Below are 18,029 nucleotides of genomic sequence, written 5' to 3'. Positions count from 1 at the left end.
ACTAGGTAGCCAACATCAATATCTAGCCATGATGCACTACAAAACCATAGTCCATTTAACCAAAATTCGTTCCTAGTTATCATAGCTGCACTAGTCACTATATAAGAAAAGGTTACATATTATCAAACACACTTACTATCCATTAAATAATGCCTCTAACTAGTTAATACCATAAATCTCTATGTCAACAATTTAGCAACCAACGACATTACATATTAGGCATCAGTATCACTAATTATCAGCAATGCTAAGTCTATCATCTTCATTATCCATTTAACAAACATAATTACTAGATACCATATTTTAACTAAACAAAGTTCAACAACTCGTACTCTAGGCTTCTAGCCATCAAGTAACATAACCCTATACATGTATAACTAGTTATCACATAATCCATTTTCTAGGAAAAATTCCACAATTATTCTATTTATTCAAGACACATATATCCACTAGGTGAATCCTTACTTCTACATATAATTACACTTACCAATTAGTCTTAACTTATTATATGACATATTCTACTTCTATTCACTAATTAGCATTAACAAGAGCCATGTCTCTTAACAAATGATTAATAGTAGAAAATTATTGACAACTTCCTAAGGAAAACATCATATTCCTAATGCACATATGGGCGTAATCATACAAAGGAATAATCACACATATACATATATATTTACATATGCTTACCATACATAGCATCAACATAACATCAATATATCCTCCGGGTTTACCGGGCATCATCATAACGTTAATACCTCTTTCAAATTTATCGGGCATCATCATAACATCAATATATCCTCCAGCCTTACTAGGCATCAACATATCATCAATATATCCTCCGACCTTGTCGGGCATCATCATAACATCAATATATACTCTGGCCTTGCCGGGTATCAACATACCACCAATATATCCTCCGGCCTTGCCTATCATCATCATAGCAATAATACCTCATCAAGATTTTCCAGGCATCATCATAATATCAAAATATCCTTAACCCATGCTGGAAATCATCATAACATCAATATCCATCATAACATCAATATGCATATATATATATATATATATATATATATATATAGCCAAATCAATAACAAATGCAAGCCCAATAAAGAATGGAGTGGAAAAGAAGTAGAGAAGATATATCATTGCTTCTTACCATTTATTAATAATGCTATTATTAGTAGGGGTATGCGCATGTGTATACAAATTCTATGTGCATTCTACATATTTTTGGGCTTAATATGGTTATTAGCATAGTCAATAACAAGCCAAGGTTATACTTTCTACAATCTCTTTTATTAGGCATGATTCACAATACTAGCACAAAGGGGTTCTTCGGCACAAGCATATGTATAGTCACTAGTCTTAAATATAATATGAATCATAACATGATCCAAGACTGAATAGTAATCTTACCCAATTGATTAATTAATAGCATAATATTTTATTCTATTTACAAGACTATCCATTGCTATTCAAGTGTTAAACAATAAGGTCACTCGCAAACGTGCACATTATTTCCAAAGTCAGTTATCATGAATAACCCATCTATCGGGTTTCACCATCATATTTCAAAAGCATATTCTTGGTGCTTAACAAATATTTAGTTCACTAGCAATTTACATAATCCAAGATTAATGCAGTCACATTTCACTTCTAACATCCCAAAATATCCATTCAAGTATAACTTCTACCGGGGACTAAACTAATTCACCTACATTATGTCTTAGAGGTTTAATAATCCATACTAGATCTATGGTATAATTCTTCCTTAAGTATTACTCTTACCTTATTAAAGGCATCTAAAGGAAATTTCACAACTAAACATATCTAAGGTCAAATTACTCGAAGTGTGAGTGAACAAGGTCGCTCTTGTCTAATTACAACAACTAGAGCATTTCATACTCTTCCTGAAATAACCAGTCCAACTAGTCAAAGTTCTAAGCTATTAATAATGCTCAAAATATACCTCTATTACGAGAATATAAGTGATCATTGTCAATATATAACCCAACTAGGTTGGGGTTAAATCCCACATGGAATAGGGTGTGAATTTGAGTTATCTGCGGGTTAATCAACTGATAGTTACCAGTTTCCTATGAATGGGTGTTTTAGAAAGTGTAACAAATAATTACACTTCTCAGTTCAGTGTTTGAAATCAATATGATAAGGAAAACCAGATTTATGTTCACTATGGGTATTGGGATTTGACAGACGCTAGTAACGGATTAAGATTTTTGTAGTAGGTTGGAACAACAGACTATACTTGTCAAAGTTATGTCTAAATGTTTCTCAACCTATTCTGATGGTAGAAAATAATCAAAAACGACAAAGTTTCTTAAGACTTTGCAATTATTCTCAGTTAAAAGCCTCAAATGTGTTAGCATCTGTTCACATATCAACACCCTCAACTTAAAACAATTTCTTGTCCTTAAGCAACTAAAACACAACAAAGAGGATGTAATGCACATTCAGCAGTCAACCATCTATATTATCTCAAAACATCTTCACCATCTCCAAGGTCAATCAATTTAAAAACAACTGTTTATGTTACTAAAGAACAACAATGTGACACACAGGAATCAAGATATGGCATCAGTTCAACAATAATAACCATGCTTGTACCAACACTACACTATGCAAACTAGTTAGCACTTAGCAATGTAACTAGTGTAACCTCACTACAAAGAAGTCCCACTTCACTTATATCAGACATCACCTATGTAACCATGGGGACAATCAAAAGACACTCACTCTCAAAATTAGGTTCCAATCAGTGTATGCCGAATGCCATAGGCTTGCCCTTATTTTCATTACCAGATTTCCAAACAGGTCAGCTAGGATCACTATTGGTCATCTCTTTGGCTTATAATGTAGGGTAGGAGCTGGTAGGATACACGATGATATTTAAAATGACTAATCCTCCTTGACACTACACTAACTTTTGGGGTATCACTCATTAGCCTTTTTCTATTCTTCTCTTTTCTTGATCACACATATTCAGGATGGGTGCTGTCCTTTCTACAATCACTTTTACATCACGTATCCCTATGATAGCCACCCTCAACTTAGGCCATTTGCCTAAGTTAAGGTGCACAATGTCCAAGGAGGACTAGGGCCAAAACAAGTTCATTATGATATAAATAGGATGGTGTCGGTGTCAAAAAACGAAATAGGCTATTCAGGCTTAAAACAGGGATCAAGGGATATTATGCATAAAGGGAAGGGTATTTAGGAAAAAATGGGCTAACATAAAAAATGACCTATGATGCTTTCCTAACCCCTATCCTTCAACCTAGGTAAGACTAACCGGGCAGGTTTTGGATTCAACATACAAATGGAACTAAGTAAAATCTCACATGCACATGGCACAAAAGTATATCACAAGTTACTACTCATCTAGTTCATGAAATTATTGAGCAATAGTTATTAAGTCACTAGAACCAATACCATACAAAGATCCACAATGGTCACAATTAGATGCAAATGACACAGTTAAAGAATTAGACCATTTGAAAGGTGTTCACAAAATAACAAAACCATGTTAACTGTCTCAGGTCCTTTTATTTCTCCTAGTCAACTACAAAATGTTACAATAATAACTCACCATACACCCTCAACTTAAAATCAAACAAAAACTAAACATAGGGTTAGGGTATACCTGGAGTAGATCAAGCTTTGGGATATGGGTTGCTTCCCATGTAGCACCTGATTTAATGTTGCATCAGGACTTAGGTATCTTGATTACCTCAAACTTCATCAATATAGATAGTAGCAATACTTTTCATTGAGTTTTTTGGACCAATATAATGTTTGACTTATGCCTATTTACCTTGAAGATGCTGCCGTCTTTGTTTTCAAGTTCTACTAATCCAGATGAGTAGACTTGACTAACTCTAAATAGGCCTGACCACTTAGATTTAAGCTTACCTAGGAATAATTTGAGTCTGGAATTGAACAAAAGCACCAATTCACCTTTTTGAAAATCTTATTTCTCGATCTCCAATCATGATACTTCTTCATCTTTTCTTTATATAGGCATGCTCTTTTATATGCCCTGAGATAGAATTCATCCATCTCATTCAGTTGACCCAGTCTTAGCTCGGCTGCCTCCTTCCAACTCAAATTTAACCTTTTGAGGGCCCATAAAGCCTTGTGCTCCAGCTCTATTGGTAAGTGGCATACTTTCCCATAGACTAACTGGAATGGTGACATGACAATGAGTGTCTTGAAAGCAGTTTGGTATGTCCACAAGTCATCATCGAGCTTTCGAGACCAGTCTTTCTGACTAGCATTCTCTATTATGGCTAGGATGGCTTTAATCTCTTGATTTGACACCTCCACTTGCCCATTAGTTTATGGGTAATATGGAGTGGCTACTCTATGCTGTCTCACCCTAAATTTTGCCAAGGCAGCTCGAAACACTTTGTTGCAAAAATGAGATCCTCCATCACTTATAATAGTATGAGGCACTCCAAACTGAGAAAATATATTCTTTTTGAGAAAAGTAATAACCCTCTTTCCTTTATTATTAGACAAGGAAACTGCTTTGACCTATTTTGATACATAGTCAACAGCAACTAGAATATATTTCATCCCTTACGAGCTTACAAAAGAACCCATGAATTTGATGCCCCAGACGTCAAACAACTCTACTTCAAGCATCTTAGTAAAAGACATCTCATGTCTTTTATAGATCGACCCCTTCCTCTGAAATTGGCTGCATTTCAGTACAAACTTAGGAGCATCCTTGAACAAAATTGGCTAATAGTAGCTGCTTTGCAATACCTTTCTAGCTGTTCGATTACCTGCATGGTGACCTCCAACTAGAGATGCATGACATGCTTCCAATATACATAATACATCCACTTCTGGCACACATATCCTTATAATATTTTCAGCGTATCGTTGATAAAGATACGGTTCATCCCAGAAGTAATGTGTCACATCATAAAGGAATTTTTTTCTTTGATAGAAAGAAAGGTTTTCTGGAATGACCTTACTCACAACATAATTTACAAAATCATCTTACCAAGGAATTTTCTCCATAGCAACATCCAAGATCTCCTCATCAAGAAATGCATCATTTATCTCTATTTCATCACTAACTGCCTGCTCCCTTTTGATTCTAGACAGATAATCCACTACTTGGTTTTCACAACCCTTCCTATCCTTGGCTTCAAAGTCTTCTTGTAGTAGCAACACCCATCAAATTAGAATTAGTTTTGCATCCTTCTTAGCCATCAAATACTTTAAGGTTGTATGGTCAGTGTGAACCATCACCTTGGTTCCAAGCAGGTAAGCCCTGAATTTCTCAAAAGTATACACTACAACCAGAGTTCCTATTTAGTGATGGTGTAGTTATTTTGCACTCTATTTAGTGCTTTGCTAACATTATATATTGGATGAAACAATTTGTCCTACTTTTGTCCCAACACAGCTCTAAGGGAAACATCGCTTGCATCACATATCATCTCAAATGGTTTTGACCAGTATGGTGCAACAATGATAGGGTCCTCGACCAGTTTCCATTGAAGGCATTCAAATGCCTTCAAGCAATCATCATCGAAGGAGAACTTCACTTCTTTCTCCAAAAGTTTGCAACCTTTGATAAGTCTCTTATAAACCTTCAATAAAAGCGAGCATGTCCAAGAAAACTAAGCACTTCCTTCATTGAAATGGGAGGTGACAGTTTCTTAATAACTTCAACCTTGGCTCGATCAACCTATATCCCTTTTGCTGAAATTTTTTGCCCAAGAACGATGCCCTCCTTTACCATAAAGTGGCATTTCTCCCAATTAAGCACCAAATTGAATTCAACACATCTTTGCAAGGCCATACTCAGGTTTGCCAAACACAGCTCAAATAAATATCCCACCACAGAGAAATCATCCATGAATACCTCTAAGGTATCCTCCACCATATCTAAAAAAATATACATCATGCATCGTTGAAAATTAGCGGGTGCATTGCATAGCCCAAACAACATCCTCTTAAATGCAAAGGTGCCATATGGGTATGTGAATGTTGTCTTCTCCAGATCTTCAGGAGTAAAACAGATATGGTTATATCTAGAATACCCATCTAAGAAGCAATACCATCCTTTTTAGCCAATCAATTAAGAATTTGGTCCATAAGGGCATCGGGAAGTGGTCTTTAAAATTCCATGAGTTTAGTTTGCAGTAGTCCATGCAAACTCTCCACCCAGCCATAGTCCTAAGTGGAATCAACTCGTTCCTTTCATTTACAACAATAGTCATGCCCCTTTTTTGGGCATGTATTGGACTGGGCTCACCCATTTACTACCAGAAATAGGGTAAACCCCTCCTGCATCCAACCACTTAATAATTTCCTTCTTAACCACCTCTTGTATTGGTGGGTTAAGATGACACTTATGCTCGATGGTTGGAGTACAATCTACCTTAAGTTGTATTTTATGTGAGCAAATGCCAGGGAGAATGCTAATAATATCTGCAATAGTCCATCCTATTGCTCTCTTATACCTCTGAAGTACTAAAACAAGTGCTTCTACCTATTGCTACCCTAAATTAGCTGCAATAATAATGGGTAGCGTGTTTTCGTTGCCCAAAAACACGTACCTTAAATACCCAGGCATTTTTTTCAATTCCAACACTGGTGGCTCCTCAATGGATGGCTTAGCCGGTGGTGTTGGTCAATTAGCAAGATCAAGATCTAGCTTCTTAGGAGCATAAGAGTATGAACCCATTCCTGAAAAAGCACAAATAGTCTCTTTATACTCCTCAATGCCTTCAAGATGAAAATTCATTAGAACTGTGGCTAAAGGCTCGATAACAAGTTTCTCCTCTATTGACACCTCCTGGTTATCCTCATAATACACATCAACAATTGAGAACACACTCATTTTTTTATGCTTCTTCATTGATTGGAACACATTAAATCGCACCACCTCATCATTCATCCTGAATAAAAGCTAAGTAGCTCGCAAATCAATCAACACACTTCTAATTGTGAGGAAAGGTCGACCCAAGATTACAGGCACCTCAAAGTCCACCTCGCAATCCAAAATAATGAAATCCATATGAAATATAAAGCTAGCTACCTATACTAACACATCATATAAAATACCAACAGATCGTTTTACTGACCTATCCGCCATCACAATTTGTATGTTGGTGGGTGTGGGATCCTAAACCCTGCTTTTTATATACAACCAGTGGCATCAGATTAATTCTCACTCCCAGATCACATAAGGCCTTAGCAAATTCCAAAGACCCAATAGTACAAGGAATAATAAATGTTCCCGGGTCTGTCTTTTTTTGCACTAAGGTCCTCATAGAAATAGTGCTACAATGATAGAGATTATCCTTCGGTTCATAGCTCACCGCTCTTTTCTTTGTCACAAGGTCCTTCATGAATTTAGCATACCATGCCATTTACTCGAGTGCCTCCACCAAAGGCATATTTATTATTAACTGCTTCAACATTGCCATGAATTTACTAAATTTTGTGTCCTCAACCGTCTTCTTCAATCTTTGAGGAAAGGGAGGTGGTGGTCTTGGGAGAGTTTTCACCACTTATTCTTTTTTCTTCTCTTTTCTTTTTCCAAAGCATCATCAGAACCATGCAGTTTCTCAGACTCTACCGAACATTCTTCCTTGGGTTTATTCTCTGCTTCAATCACATCTTAAATCAAACTTTTGCCCACAGAAGGGCCAGGAAATATCATACCATTTCTAGTGGTAAATTCCATACATAAGCCATAATTCCACGGATTTTAGATTGTATCACTAGGAAATGTTCTACTCTTCCTTTGGTTTAGTACTACAAAAAGTTGGCTCATTTACTATTCCAGCTATTTGATCATAGTGGAGTGCGAGTTTACCAACTGACTAATAGAGGACAGATCGATATTCATGGTAGTCACCCCTGAGTTGGTCGCCTCCACTCCCTTTAAAAATTTAGCCATCATGTCTTTCATGGATTTATTTTCAAAACTTGTTGTAGCAGCCTTACGATTTCTAGGAGGGACATATAGCCCGCTCCTATCATTATTGCTCCTCCAATTTCCTTGCTCCTGATTCTTATATCTAGCATTATCATAGTAAGTCCGACCTTGATTTCCTTGGCTATTGCCTCAGAAACCCCCTTGATTGTTTACATAGTTCACCTCTTCTTCTGCGTTAGACTTTTTTTTACCTTGCTATCCCACAGCCTTCACTTTCTCAGTTTTACCTAACAGTAAATGCTTGGTTAAAAAGACCATCTGTATATTTAGGTGAGCCATGTCTTGATCACGCTCCTCATGTCTTCTATGTTGTTCCACACTCATACCCATAGAAACAGTGGGGCTTGCTACCACAGAGTGTCTGGTATGCTATGACCAACTCTGTTTGGTCATTCTCTCTAGCATTTCTGAAGCCTCTGGCAATGTAAGATCAACAAATGAACCACTAGCAGCATTATCTACAATTGTTTTTGTCACAGTTTTAAGAGCCTTGTGCAAAGTCTCCATCAAGTGTATGTCCATCACATTGTGGTTCGGACACTGCGTCAACTTCTTTTTGAATCTCTCCCAGGTTTCATGCAAGGCTTCAGTTGGGAGCTGTCTAAAGTTACTGATTTCATCCCTCAACTGTACCCCCTGGAAGGTGGGAAGAACCTTTCTAGGAAAGCTCCTTTCAACTACCTCCAATTGCTAATAGAATCGGGTGTCAGCTCATGAAGCCACAATGTTGCCTTCCCAGACAGAGACAAAAGAAATAATCTCAAATGGATAGCATTCTGACCCACTCCTGGGTTATCAAAAGATTTATAGATAGTGACAAATTTCACCAGATACAAGTTTCGATCATCCCCAGGAAGGCAACTAAACAACCCCTTCAGACTGAGGAGTTGAATCATAGTACTCGTAATGTTGAATTTTCCCCCAGGTGGTAACGGTGGAGGAATAATTGCACTTGTTTCACCTGCTCCATCCATTCCATCATCATCATCATTGAGTTCATACTAGACCAGCTGGTGATCTTGCGTTTCTTGGAATGGACGGTTCCTATTAGCATTACACTGTACTGGTGCAACTATTTGCTCTACACGCCTTGGGTTACCAGAGTTCAACAACTCCTCGTCTCCTAAATCTTCATCCTCAAGATTTGGATGCCGTACTTATTGACTGACATTACACATTCACCTGAGCTCTAGCTAAGGCTGCTAACCTGTCAGCCTCCTACTGGTCTGCCATTCTGCCAAATAGTTGCGGTTCCGGATTAAATGGTAATAATGGTCCTCCAAAACTTCTAGTTCTTGACATACACCACAAAGGTTCTGCAGAAAAGAAAAACAATAAATAAATAGAAAACTAGGAAACTTAAATAACGGTCAATTAGCGCACACAAACTTCAATTTACAACCGTATTCCTTGGCAACGACACCATTTTTGATAACACTAAAACTACACCTCTCTTAAGAGAATTTAAGCGATCATTGTTAATATATAACCTAACTAGGTTAGGGTCGAATACCAAAGGGAATAGGGTATGGATTTTAGTTATCTGTGGGTTACTCAACTGATAGTTAGTAGTTTCCTATGAATGGGGTTTTTTGGAAGTATAACAAATAATTACTTCTCAGTTCAGTGTCTAAAATCAATATGATAAGGAAAACTAGAGTTATGTTCACTATGGGTATTGGGATTTGATAGACGCTAGTAACGGTTCAAGATTCTTGTGGTAGGTCGGAACAACAGACTATCCTTGTCGAAGTTATATCTAAATATTTCTCAACCTATTTAGACATTTAATTACCTAATTCTCTCAAACTTAGGGAATTTATATTTCATAACAGGATGTTATCCCAAGTTAATTAATCTTGTTAAAACATTAAATATTAAATGAAGGTTTAATACTTCCAAGTCTCTGTTGATAATTCACGTCTTACTAGGGTTGATTTCTTATCTCAAGACAATCACCCGTAAGCAAAGTCTATTGCTTGCAACCAATAGTCAACATGTAAAATAATGGAATTAATAAGAAGTTCCTACCATCGTTAGAATCTTGAACACTTAGTTATGTTACAAACCCAAACTCATAGATCCCACAACTCGGGTTAAGGGAATTTATGTACTCATAATAAAATAACAAAGACAACAAGTTGAATTCATACTTAGATAGATGATCTTACAACAATATGAATAGCAACAAGTGTTTCTGAGATTTGATCCAGTAGAAAATCCCAAAATGATTGTAATAATCTCTCTAAAGAATTAAAGTCAGAAGATAGAGAGAAAAGTGCTTAAAACATGAGTTCCAGATGTCAAGATGAAGAATAAAAACCCTAACATATGCTTTAAATACTTCAGTCTAATTATGGAAACAAAATCATAGATCACAATATTTTTTTGGACAGGTGACGACGTATGCGACGGCTTATCAGGAGTTTGATGGCTTATCAGGAATGTTGTCAGCTCCTCTTTAATTTGATAATCTCTACCTTGGGCTGATGATGAGGCTTGACGGATTATCAGACATGTGATGACTTATCAGAGATGTCGTCACTTCTTCACTTCAAAATCAATTCCCTACCTAAGCGTGACGATGAGCCTGATGGCTTATCACACTTCTGACGGTCTATCACAGATGTTGTCACACATTCCAGCTAAAAGCCATTCTTTGTCTAAGCCTGATGACAACTTTGATAGCTTATCACAATGCTGACGACTTATCAGATAAGTCGTCAGCTATTCTTCCTTTTTTATTTGCTCAAAAATCAACTCTTTTACTCCCACAATTACTGATTCTCTTATATCTCTACTTTTACTACAATATCAAAGAGAAAACAATCCAAAACAACAAAATTTGCTTAAGACTTTTCAATTATTCTCAGTTAAAAGCCTCAAATGTGTTAGCATCTGCTCAAACATCAGCTATAAGTCAATCACCACACTATACACGTTGAATAGCCTAAGTAGTTCAAGTAATCCCAAATATACCATTTATCATACCAATTCCTTAAACCCATCCCAATCTCAACAACATATCAAAATCATACAATAATAAAACTCAATCAAATGAAAGTAAGTCTAACCTACCTTGAATACAAATATAGCTCACGAACCAATAATCTTTCCTTTCCCTTTCCTTGAATCTTACCCAAGGAACCACACTATAAAAAACATAATGTATGAATTATTATGAGAATAACAACACCCATATTTCACCATTTTTTTTGGGTCTAAAAAGACATCATAAGCCCCCAAGTGGGGTCCCATATACAGAAATTAAGTTTGTGAGACCAACCCAACATTCAAATACCATTAGGAAGCTAAATACCTCAATTAATTTGTGCAAAACAACCATATTTGGGGCTAAAATCAATCCTCAAGTAATTTGGGGTTTTGGTAAAAAATCAAAGAAATTAAAGTATGAAATGGAAGAATTCTTACCTCAAATCCCCTGTTAATCACAAATATAAATATTAAAAAAAGCTTCTAATTCACCCCAAGAGTCAATTTGAAGCTACCAAGTCTCTTAATGCTAGGGTTTAAGAACAAGTGAAGAATGCCCAAAATTTGACCAAAAAAGGCCTTTTTATACAAGCTTAAATTGGTCCTAAAATGTCAAAACGTGTTTTTGACCTCCCATACTCATTTGATCTATGATTTTTTATAGAAAAAACTATGTAAGCTCAAAAATTTTGATGTTTCAGATGCATTAGTGAAGTTTAATTTTCCATCAGAGGTTATTTAGTCCACTTATGGGTCCCGTACCCATATCTTTTGATTTTTAACTTTTTAACCAATGGGTTGAAATATGCTCGGGTGCAGTGGGATACGAACTAAGGGTCTACCTAAATTAAAATCGATATTATAGGGTTGTTGGCATAATCAAAATTTACATCCAAAATGGTTTTATTGAAGGTTTCAGTTGGTGGTCATTTGGAATCGGCGAAGACTTCTAAATGAGACATTGACACTAAAAACCAAACAAACTGTCTGGTAACCAAACTATCAGTTCCAGGAAGTCATAAATTACTTAAGGCAACTTCAAAAAAGGTCTAACGATGAAAATAATCAGGAATATGGAAAATGACCTGAATGGTCATTATAATGTGCTTGTAGAGGATTTAAACTAAAGAACCAAATTGTTTACAATGCACCATCAAAATAAACAACTTCTTCCTTTTGTTTGCTATCTGTGCAATTGATTGGTGGTGAAAACATCTTTATATTTCCATTTCAAGCCTCCAAGCTTATAACCATGATCAACCCCTATAGAACTTGCATCCTTATAGGTTGTACCACTTTGTAGAATCATTTGGCTTGATGTCTCAGGCTATTTTTTGAAAAAAAGAAGTAACAATAATTAGTATATGTACCTTATTTTTAAATAAACAAAGTTTTAATTATCTTAAATTCGTGATTTTGGTTCCCCTTGAACTTGTGTAGATCCTACATCCAATATTTTTTGACTTTTTAGATCCATATTTATCAACATCTGTATGGTTTCAAGTTTTTCCCTTTTCTACCTATTAATTTCTCTATTTATAGGAGGTAGTTGACTGTTTATTACTTCTATAATAGGGATACTTGTACCACAACAAAAGGTAGATCTTGCAGCTTTCTCCAAGCTTCTAACTCCGCTTGTATCACCATAAACTATTGTTGAAGAAGCAACTTGGCTTAAGCTAGTTTGTGCAGATTTTCTTGAGCTTGTTGGTGCAGGTTGACTCAAGGTACATTTTACTGATTTTTTTGAGTTTAAAGGTATAGGTTGGCTTGAGCGTTAAGGATGAAACTTCCTTGTGAACTTTGACCACTAAACTGAAACCCTTGGCTATGTACTTGTGCATTTTGATCAAGAATCTATCAATACATACATAATATTTAATAAATTGAAAAATCAACTTTTAAAATCAAGCTAAAAGTCACTATTTTACCTTGCAATATCTTCTATTATGGACTTGTTGATGACACTTGGAATATGTTATTTTCACCCTTGTTTGGACAACTTTCCATATTTCTTACTTAGTTCATCTTTGTCTCTTCTTCTATTTCTCGCAGGTGTGTCAGGCATTTTATTAGGTTTAGATGGCTTAATCTTTGGATTATTTGTCTCAGGACATATTTTCATATTGGAGACTAGTGATATGAAGTAACTATAAGCCTTCATGAAGGTTTTCCCTTTTAACCAATGCTCTACATAATGTTTATGCTCTTTTTTAATATGATACAAAGCACAAATGGCATGTTAGCAAGGAATGCCTCTCAATTTCCAAGTTCTATAACTACAAACCCTATTAGTCAAGTTTACTATATATCTATAATGCCCTTCTAAAATCTAAAATCTAACATTAGCATTCAAAAATACCTTGTAGCCCTAGCCTTGTCTTTATTTGTAATACCTCATGTCTGGGAGTTTCTGTGCATTATATGACTTTTCTTTTGAGGCGTACCTATACCATATGAATGGCATATTGTATTCATATGCAAGATAGTATGGTATGGTAAAATTTCTATTATAGATACAACTCTACCCCTTGAGTTCATTAAGTAGGGTAGGAGTAGTATGATGTTAAATCATATATTCATCAGTATATTCTTTCTAAGGTTCTATCCAAGGTACGAGTAAGGGGTTTAGATTCATATAAAGATAATACAAGTCATAAGTGAAAATCGTATATTGACCAACATGTGTCTTCTTTAGTCTTCTAAGCTTATGAGCTGAGGAGTTAAGTCAAATCTTACCATATGAGTCATTTGGTAGAGTAGAAAGAACTAAAGTGCTTTTTTTATTATGTTTAGTTAAGGAGATTTTTAGTCTTTTTCTCCCTTATAAATTTCCATCCACAACCTATAACTCTCAAAGAGGTATTATTTTCCTACTCTCTCCAATCAAATAACAACACTTACATCCTCTAATTTTCAAGAACATCTAGATTAGGGATTCTCTCACAAGTTCATCCTTCAAGTCCCAAGATCTAAGCTTTCTTCACAAGTTAAGACACATAAGGTATGTGGGGTCTATGAACAAGGTTATTCTTCCATCCTTGTGCCTAATGTATATGGTTTTAAGATTGAGTTTCTTTATTTTGAATTAGCGTTCATACCCAAATAGCCATATTCTTGAATTATAATACTACCATGAGATTAAAAACTTAAAGCGCATCCAAAATTGCTTATATTCATGTTTAGATTTACAAGACTCATATAGTAATTTTGATTTTATTATATTGACTAGGATTGCTGAAAGATTTCAATATGATTATTGAACATGAAATTTGGTTATGAATTTTCATGAATTTGAAGCATGATTATCTAAGTCCTAAGTATAAGTACTAAGTTCACAAGAAGATTATGCTCTTAAGATCCCTTGATAAGTTTTATGATATAATTTAAAGTAAAGATTGATATTTTGATCATAAGATAAGATATGAAATTGACATTTGTTCATCCTGATTATCATTTAAAGAAAGAGAAGCATAACTGGTTTTCAGTCTATAAACCCTTGTGCTATTTTAAGGTGGATTTCCTAAAGTATGATCATATAAGTATTCTGGGAGTAGTATTTAGCGAGGAGAAGGAAATGTGGAAGAGTATATACTAAATTCCAAGAAACTACGAGCCACCGTAGGTTAAGATTTTTTCCAATATGTGTGAAGTAAGGTGATCACTAAGATTAATGTTCTATTCTGATGTCAAGGATAGGATAGATCTCCCCAATATGGGTAAGATGTTGGACTCCATGGTAGCTCACATGTTTTATTTTGGTTAGAAGAATCTCCCAAAAGAAAGAATAAAAGTAAGGCTTTTGAACTAAGTGTTATGGATCACAAAGTTTATCTTTATGCTTCGTTGTTCATGTCCATTATTTAGTAGTCCTTGCTTATTTTAAGTACAAGTTTACACTTAGCATGTATCTTTTGAAAGTATATACATATATATATATATATGTATGTCTATTCAGCTATTGATTTACTTATGCCTTCACCCCCACATACAAAGTACATTCCAGAGGTACTGACCTACATATATGACTATGTGCTAAATTGTCTTATAATGTAGGTTCTTGTGCTCATTTCCAGCAACACAATTGACCACGACACCATCACCTACAACCTGGCTTTTGGTGAGTCCTCATAGTCTAAGGACCCAGTTTATCTGAGTTTTATTCACTGAGGGAAGTGTTTTAGTTATATGATTTTAGTTCATGTTTGGGTCAGCTAGAGTCTGTCTTAGTGGATCTCTAGTCAGTATTAGAGGCTTATCATACAATTTAAGTTCAAAGAGTTGTTTAAAGATTCCCAAGTTAAAGACTTTTATTAAGATATGTCTTCGTTTACTTTCAAGTTCTATTTATGTTAGTTCACTTTCTTATGAGTTTAAAGTTAAGTAGGCTTAATGGGTTAGCTTGGGACTGCTCATAATCTTGAGCCCCGCGTGACGTCCAAGGGGTACTTTTGGGTCGCTATAAACATAATATTAGAGCCTAAGATTTTGAAGAGTCCTATGGAGTCAGACAAGTGATAACACTTAACTTACATGTCAATTTAGGTGCAAGGAGGTCGTCATTAATATATTTATCAAACTTTGGAGTTGGGGTCGAACCTTCAAGGAATAATGTGAGTGGTGATCAAATTAATTCAGAATAATAAATACAAGTTAAATTTAAACCAATAGTACAAAAAGATAAAAATGGGGGAGATAGTTGTCTACACTAACTTTTCTTTTTTGGGGGGGTTTTTAGTATAAATTTGGGGTTACAAATAATTAAAGTTTAAACAATTATGCACGAATTTTAGGATTATATGTTACTAAGGGAAGTGATATGTGGATGCTAATGGTTAACTTCATTATTAGTAGAATAAGTGTGGGTAGGTTTAGTTATGAGTTTTGATGCTAGTGTTTCAAAAAACAACAAACTTTCACCCGTTGATTCTTTCAAATACCTAACGGGTATGCTCAACAATTGGTAACCCCAACCTCAATCTAGGCATTTCTATTTCTAGGATAATGCCCATGGTATAGTTAACTTCGCAATCACCCTTATTTCTAAGATTGTAAAAATTTAGCAAACTACATGCATAATTGTCTATAATTGCTTTGGTCTCCACATTCCTCTTTCAAGGATGATGTGGGTTCCTAAAGTGCACCCAAAACCCTTCTTTCAAAGATGGCCTTGAGCTTTCTAGAATTTTAAGCTTTCACTCATTAATCCATGTGGGTCTTTGGGGATTTCACCAATAAATCCCAACCACGTTTGCATAGCAATGATAAAACCCATAAATATGAACTACCAAATAGAAGCTAACATTAACAAACCACACACACTATTAACCCCTATTCACACATAACCCTACAAAGGAGATCTAGCTACACATAAGATACCCCATAAGGGAGATCTAGCTACACATAAGATAAATAAGCATAGATATACCTATAATCTCCATTGAAATGATTTGTTGAAGATTAAGTGAATGTTACTTCAAACTTGGAACTCCCACAAATCAATAATGGAAGTGAGCTAATCCTCTACTTAGAAAGTGTCCAATCTATTCTTCACCCAAAATTTATAAAATATTTTCATCTCCAAGTATGGAGGCTATGAGCTTAAAAACTCAACCTAAAAATTTGGGAAGATGGAAATTGTTTTGAATGACTTATGGTTTGAGTCTTTTTTCCAAAATTGGGATCAACCATATGCATTTCCAAATTTTCCCTTAGGTTGAAATCTTCTGCTAAGTTGTGATCGCACCAGCTTGGTCTCAACCATGGCCTCCGCTATCATGGTTTACTTATGCGACCTCGATTGATTTACTCTGCTTGATTGTCGTGATCGTGGTTAGAAGACCGCGACCGTGGTTACTTAGGCCCTTCTTCTCCAGTTCTTCAGCTGCACTTTCTTGCTCCCCTTTTTATCATTTTAAGTTCCAATCCGCATCTTTCTATTTCCTCACCTCTATGCCTACAAAGGGTGGATATTAGAGCATTTATTCACAATTATGTCTCGTTTATTCATTCAAAACAAGGTAATATTCCCAAATATTAAGAGAGAATGGGTGGTAAAATCACCACTTATCAATACCCCTAACTTAAAGCTATTGTTTGTTCTCAAGCAACACTACTTCTTACCATGAGACACAATTGTTTATTCCTAAACTTCATACCTTAAAGATCACAATGACTTTAACCCTAGTCACTACCACAAGTTGCTCATTGTACATGGGCGAAGCTATTTTTCACTACTTCCCTCATCATAAGATGCACTATCAAAGGATACACAAGAATAAAAAGAGCAATCAAGTAACAATCATTAATGCTCTGGAAGTGACTCACTTTTTTTACCAAAACTAAGCTATACTCCATTTGCTTCATCACTCAAGAGGTGAAACAATCACCCACCTTAACTTGTTTACATGCCAATACTCAGAAGAAAGACAATTCCACACACCAAACTACCAAATATGCAATAAGGAATTATAAGTACAAAATATCTCTCCCTCAGAAAAGAAATCTCTATGCAATAAGTGTCATACCATTGGTTTACCCCTATTTTCAATTGCCACTACAAAGAAAGGAAATGATAAGAGATCTCATAGGACTTTCTAAGCTTGTAACATAGGTTCATGTTAGGTAGGATGTCACTTGGGAACAACATGGCTATACCCTTCCTTGAACATCTGCATTACACTTTTCAATCCTTTTTATTGACTATGGGCCACTCTTCTTTGTTTTCTCTATTTTTATATCCCTATATTTTTCTTCCTTTCTTTGCCCTTTTTCTTTCTATTTCTTTTTCTTGCACTTTTCATGCAATTCCATCCTTTATTGGATCCTTTTTTTCTATTTCTTTATTTTTAAAACTTAGGCACATTCGGCATTTTACTATCTCATAGTGTCCCCGAACTTCCTTCCATCAACTTTCACCACCCCCGACTTAGGCTTTTATCTTCAAGTTGCATCTTTAAGTTCATGGAGTATATGGTTCAAAAGAAGGATAAAAAGAATGGTTCACGATTCGTAATAAGTTTGCCAACAAAAGGGTCCAAAG

This window comes from Capsicum annuum, chromosome 4 (assembly GCF_002878395.1).
Source record: "Capsicum annuum cultivar UCD-10X-F1 chromosome 4, UCD10Xv1.1, whole genome shotgun sequence".
Classification (NCBI taxonomy): domain Eukaryota; kingdom Viridiplantae; phylum Streptophyta; class Magnoliopsida; order Solanales; family Solanaceae; genus Capsicum; species Capsicum annuum.
Note: the sequence above shows the minus strand (reverse complement) of the source record.